General features: G+C 44.9%; 1 protein-coding gene across 1 annotated transcript in view; it reads right to left on the bottom strand.

The window, feature by feature from the left end:
- LOC147081630 (D-glutamate cyclase, mitochondrial-like) overlaps positions 1 to 4,633 on the bottom strand; it is a 61,031-nt gene extending 56,398 nt beyond the window's left edge. The window contains exon 1 of the mRNA XM_085980767.1: positions 4,449 to 4,633. The gene's annotated coding sequence lies outside the window, so the exon portion shown is untranslated. The remainder of the gene's footprint in view (positions 1 to 4,448) is intronic.
- Positions 4,634 to 6,720: the final 2,087 nt, after the last annotated feature.

Genomic DNA, 6,720 nt, shown 5'->3' on the forward strand with positions numbered 1-6,720 from the left:
CTGACAGAGGCACTGTCAGCGCATCTAAAAGAGACACACACATCTTTTAGGTAAGTTTGCATTTAAACTTCTGGACTGGGTTTTTTTTTAATTGAAGTAGCGGCTTGCTGCAATAGATGTTAAAAGTTTTTTAAGTGTGCAGGGAGTGCTGTTGGATGCTTGCAAGGCCTTGGAATGTAAAGGAAGACCTCTGAAAAGACAGAAAATGCTGCAAATACTCAGCAGGTCAGGCAACATCCGTGGAGAGAGAAACAGAGTTCACATCTCAGGTCGAGATGCTGCCTGACCTGCTGAGTATTTCCAGCATTTTATGCTGTCATTTCAGATTTACAGCATCCACTCGCAGAGGAAGAAGCTGAAGAGGAGGAAGCAGGAGAGAGGGAATCAGGCGGAAGGATGCATCCCAGACAGCCCCTTTTGGCCTGGATGTCCGGGATGGAATCATCCACCTGCAGTACCAGAGACCACAACCCCAATTCCCCTTTCAACATTAGTCCCACACCTTCCCTTCCCTCTGCTACTGACCATCACAGCATCCTCTTGGCCACGATGCTGAAATGAAAGCCACCACAAAGCAAACTTTCCAAACCACCTATATACGTCTATCCATCCAATATGACATCAAGAAATCAACTCATTACCCTTATACATTCCCTTAGTGACTGTCTTGTGTGTGCCTTTGCCTATTCTACTGATGTCATGCAGTGCCACCCCAGTGGCTGCAGCATGGCTGGTGGAAGGCTGCTGACTTTCAGTGGGGGACACTGCAAATGGCTTTGCTGGTCGACTTTGAGGAGTTGGTGTGCGAAATCGAGTGACAGTGTTTCTTCTTCTTCTTCACTCTCCTTTCCCTCTTATTGGCCACCTCCTGGCTGGGCAGGCTGCATTTCTTGGGTGTGTGAAATGAGGAAGGCATAAGGGTGGAGTTGTGGTGAGAGGAGGGTGGAAAAGCAAAAGGTGCATCCCAGAAGGAGGATAACATATGAGGATGCCCACCGCTGGCCAAGGGCTCAGCCATGCCCCTGCCAAGAATGGCCAGCACCGTCTCCTCCAAGAGGGTGAGGTGAGGCTAGGAATGGGAGATGTGCCTCGTGATTGGTACAGATTGTTGGTAGGTGAGTGATTGGGGGGGAAGTCGTGCATTGAGCAGTGTGTGAGGCTAGTGGTGCAGTTAGTAGGAGATGGCTTTTAGAAGATGCATTCGATGACCTTGACCAGTGGTCTGAGGTCATGAAGCTTCTTTGGGCACTGGAGCCAGGTGGTGGGGGCGACACTGCTTTGATGTGGTCCCACATCCTTCTTTCTGGAGGGCCTCCTGGCCCCTGTGGGTAGAGGACATCTCTTGAAGTGATGATCGCCTGCACAAAGCTGGAGTGCTGCGTGCGAGACCGTGGAAGCTGCTTCTCCGGCTTGCTGAGTCATTTGTGTCACTTTTCCCATTTTTTGAGGTTCAGAATTGAATTCAGCTTTAAGAGCTGAAGACTCCCATTTGGGACTTCTTTTTAATGCTTCTTTTTTTTAAGAGGCAGTAAAGGCTGAAAGCTGCATTTCTTTCACTTCATTTTGATTTTTATTAGTCCCTAGCAAACTCCATGACCTCGCTTCCAGAGGCTGTTGGAAGCTGGAACGAGGACTTCGACTCCCATGCCGGCACTAACAGCAGCAGGAGGTCGTTACATGGTAAGTTAGCGCTGGGCTACAAATCGTTAGCCCCCAGCATGAATTTTTCTCTGGTAGCGCTTCGACCATTTTCAGCGGCCGTTAACCCGAGTTGCCAGTCACGAATTTTTAGCCCACTGTGTTTTCAGATAATATCGCCGAAGGGCAGAATGTAAATGAGAAATAGGAGGGGGGCCAAGGATAGATCCTTGGTACAGACAGAAAGTGATAATAGAGAAAGAGAGCGAGAGAGAGAGAGAGAGAGAGAAAAGCTGGCAGTTACTGATTAGAGAAGGATCACCTATCAGACAACAGCCTGCTGTCAGTACGGGCCCCGAGGTTATGACAGGTTTAGTAACTGTGGGTCCACAACACAAAAATGCACATAATGTGACACAAGTTAGCAACGGACCAGCAATTTCACTCCAAGGGGTTACCCATTAGCTTAGTAGCTAAGGTCATCACCCAGTGCAGCACTGAACCGTGCAGACCAGAAGAGCCTGATCTCAGACCTTGACTGGGGCTGAGTTAGCTGATTGCAGCCAGGGGCTGAAATTGGAGTGTTTCAAATGACAGTGTGTCCCAGGTTGGGACAAGAAAGTCGGCCAGAATTCCTGCTCCTCATCCTCTTCTGGTGATTCCTACCACAAAGTCTGCATGGGTGCGTAGCGTGCGGATGGTTGCGATGCCTCCCAATGTCCAATAGCTGACCAACACTCACTGGGCTCACAAAAGGGCTACTTGGGTGAGGTGCTGGTGTGTGCCCAGCACCTGTGGAATCATAACCCAACCACAGGTAATCACCTACAGGAGGGTAATGAGGAAACTTGGGGAGGGGGGAGGTAGAGAACTACTGAAATCATCTTCTAGTGTTTGACACTCACAAGCTAAACTCAAATGAGTCAGTTAATGTATTAACCTCTTCTATAAAGCTCTCAGACTTTGTCCTGCAATCCAATATATATTAACTTAGGTGTGTAATATATAGTGACTTGTAAACTGAAAGCGGCTTTTGCATGTTAGTGCAAGTGACAGATTCCAAAAAAACAAGATTAAACGTTAAACTAGGGATGAAAGGTCAGTGCTTCAATGGGTTTCTTTTTAATGCTCGATGTCTTCTCATGTTTTTACACTCAGCCACGAAGAATGGTCACTTGGCTACGGTACCTGACAGCACCATTGGAGTTTCACCCCAGCGCCAGTCAGGACGGTCAGGAGACAGGGAATTTTGTTTCTAAAGAAAGAGCTGAAAATGTCAAGGGTTGAGGCCAATGTTCCCTGTGAGCTGCGCTTTTTCTGCCTGGCCAGTTTCTTTTAATGCGCGGTCCCTTTAAATTTCTGCGCATTGCCTGCATTTACAACGTAAAAGCCAGTGAGTGGCCTGCGCGTGTACGCACCTTAGCGGGAACGTTGGTTGAGGCCACCATATGGCTAACAAGCAATCAAGAGCTCGACCACTCACATGCCAGGATCCTCACCAATTGTTTTGCACTCACAGTATTTCTTGTGAGTTACTAGTGTCAGATACCCTATTCTTATAAACATATATATGTAGGATTAGGATTTGGTTTAATTTTGTATGCTTAAGGTTTTTATTTTGTTTTCACCTATTAATAGCTTGTAGACCTGTACTGTATAATAATAAAATGGTCAAGATGCTCATTCCCACAATTCTTCTAGGTATGGATGACATTTAGCAAGAAAAAGCTTTTAGTAACGAGTGCTAAATAAGGGGTCAATGATCTCCCAGACAAGTGGGTAGCCTATATCACAAACAAACAAAACAATGGGCAGCAGACCAGTTGGGAAACTGAAAAATAACTCCTTTTAGGGGATGGTTGTGTGTGACTAGAGCCCTATAAAGATTTTAAGCTTTCCTTCACAATTCGTAGGGAGCGACAAGAACGAAAGAATCGACAAAGGTTACATTATCTATCCAGAGTGAAATCGGGTAATATCGTTTATTTCTTTGTATGACTATTGCTTAAGACATTTTTCTAATCGTTCATAGCATGTGGGCATCGCTGGCATGGCCAGCATTTATTGCCCATCCCTAATTGCCCTTGAAAAGGTGATGGTGAGCTGCCTTCTTGAACTGCTGCAGTCCATATGGTGAAGGTACTCCCACAGTGCTGTTAGGAAGGGTGTTCCCAGGACTTTGACCCAGCGATGATGAAGGAACAGCGATATATTTCCAAGTCAGGATGTTGTGTGACTTGGAGGGGAATTTGCAGGTGATGGTGTTCCCATGTGCCGCCTGCCCTTGTCCTTCTAGGTGATAGAGGTCGCGGGTTTGGGAGGTGCTGCCGAAGAAGCCTTGGCGAGTTGCTGCAGTGCATCTTGTAGATGGTACACATTGCAGCCACGATGCGCCGGTGGTGGAGGGAACGAATGTTTAAGGTGCCAATCAAGCAGGCTGCTTTGTCCTGGATGAGTGTTGTTGGAGCTGCACTCATCCAGGCAAGTGGAGAGTATTCCATTACACTCCTGACTTGTGCTTTGTAGATGGTGGAAAGGCTCTGGGGAGTCAGGAGGTGAGACACTCACCGCAGAATACCCAGTCTCTGACCTGCTCTTGTAGCCACAGTATTTATGTGGCTGGTCCAGTTAAGTTTCTGGTCAATGGTGACCCCCAGGATGTTGATGGTGGGGGACTGCGTGATAGTAATGCCTTTGAATGAGTATGTCAGGACTCGTTTAAACTCAATAAAGATTATTTGCAACCAAATTGGTGTTAAGTTCAAGAACCTTACACTAGGAAACAACATATAAGGAGTGCTTGAACCTACCTTATATCAGAAGTGGTGCTGAGTGGTGGGGAGCTCCACTCGCCAAGTTTACTCCTGTACAGCAATGGCAGTGGTCCATTGTTCGCCAAGCAAAATTTCTCAAAGTCATCGGCAAGCTGCTTGTTCACTATCACAATGTTGGCTTGCTTGAAACCTTTTGAGATAAATCCATAAGACTCGAGTAATTATCTACACTGGATCAAAGACAAACTTCCTAAAATACCAGGTAAAAAGGAAACTTACTGGGCCGGACGAACAGCGCCAGCCATTTGTTGCACTTCTCATTTTAAACTAGTAAATGGGAGGGGGGGGAGGGCTCAGGGCGAAATTGCAGTACAAATAGTAGTTCAAAAACAAACGAAAGGGAAGAGAGTAAAGTAGCAGTCAGAAATTGTGCTTCAGGTAAAGAGAAAACTAAAAGATGTAAAGCGATTAAACCAGGAGAGAGAAATAAGAAACATGTGAGTAAAACATCAGAGCTGAAGGACAGGCTAGGGTGCGTGGCCCAAATAAGTGTTCTTTATACAAACGCACGGAGTATAAGGAATAAATTGAATGAACTACAGGCACAAATTCAAATTGGAGGGTATGACATGGTAACCATTACTGAGACATGGCTGCAAGACAGTTATGACTGGGAACTAAATATACCAGGTTATGAGGTCTACAGGACAGATATGAAAAATGGCAGAGGGGGAGGAGTAGCCTTAGTGATCAAGGATGAAATCACTTCAATGATAAGAGAGGATTTAAAGAGAGGTAAACAGCTTATGGGTTGAATTAAGAAATAGGAAGGGGATCTAAGACTGTAGTGGGAGTTGTGTATAGGCCCCCTGGTAGCAGCTGTGAAGTGCTAGATTGTATAAATGCAGAGATTAGACAAGTGTGTAGCAAAGGCAGAGTGGTTTTAATGGGGGATTTTAACTTTCATATAGATTGGGATAAGCAGACTAGCACCTGTCAGAAAGGTAGTGAATTTCTTGAGTGTGTCCGGGATAGTTTTCTACAACAATATGTCCTAGAGGCAACAAGGGGGCAAGTCATATTAGATTTAGTAATGAGTAATGAGCCAGATTTAGTTAACAGCCTAACTGTGCGTGAACATTTATCCAATAGCGATCATAACATGATTGAGTTCAGCATAACGTTTGAAAGGGAGAAACGCGAAACAGATTTGGGTAAGGCCAACTTCAATGGGATGAGGCAGAGACTGTCCACAGTAAACTGGGCAAATCTGTTAATGGGTAAAATGACAGAAGATCAGTGGGAGATGTTTAAAAAAGAATTTACAGGTAATGTGATACAGAACCAGTTTATACCCCTGAGGGGCAAGAGCTCTATTTGCCAGAAAAAACAGCCATGGACAACTAAAGAGGTAAGGGACAGCATAAAACTAAAAGAAAAAGCATAAAAAATACAAAAATTAGCACAGATCCGGGCGAATGGGAAAGATACAAAGAACAGCAGAGGGTCACAAAACAGATAGTAAGAGCTACAAAAAGGGAGTATGAAAAGAAACTTGCAAGGGATATCAAAATCAATACAAAGAATTTTTACAGTTACATTAGGAAAAAGAGGGTGGTCAGAAGCAATGTTGGCCTCTTAAAAACTGAAAGTGGTGATATTGTCAATGACAATGGGGAAATGGCGGACATGTTGAATAATTACTTTGTGTCAGTATTTACAGTAGAAGAAGAGGATAGCATGCCGGAAATCCCAAAGAAACTAATACTGAATCGGGGACAGGGACTCAATAAAATTAACATAAGTAAATTAACAGCAATGAAGAAAATAATGGCACTAAAGAATGACAAATCCCCAGGGCCAGGTGGTTTCCATCCCAGGGTTTTAAAGGAAGTAGGTGAGCACATTGCAGATGCCCTAACTATAATCTTCCAAAGTTCGCTTGATTCAGGAACCGTCCCTTTAGATTAGAAAATTGCACATGTCACTCTGCCTTTTAAGAATGGTGAGAGAAGGAAACCAGGGAATTATAGACCAGTTAGCCTAACATCTGATGTCAGGAAATTGCTAGAGTCTATAATTATGGATAGGGGGACTGAACACCTCGAAAATTTTCAGTTGATCAGAGAGAGCCAGCATGGATTTGTGAAAGATAGTTCATACCTGACAAACCTGATTGAATTTTTTGAATAGGTGACTAAAGTAGTGGACAGGGTAATGTCTGTAAGGGTGACCCCGAGCTTCCGGTCGCCTGTCATTTTAATTCACCGCTCCATTCCCACTCGGACCTCACCGTCCTCGGCCTCTT

The sequence above is a fragment of the Somniosus microcephalus genome, unplaced genomic scaffold (genome assembly GCF_052327205.1).
Source record: "Somniosus microcephalus isolate GS21.2 unplaced genomic scaffold, FLI_Smic_1.0 scaffold509, whole genome shotgun sequence".
NCBI lineage: Eukaryota > Metazoa > Chordata > Chondrichthyes > Squaliformes > Somniosidae > Somniosus > Somniosus microcephalus.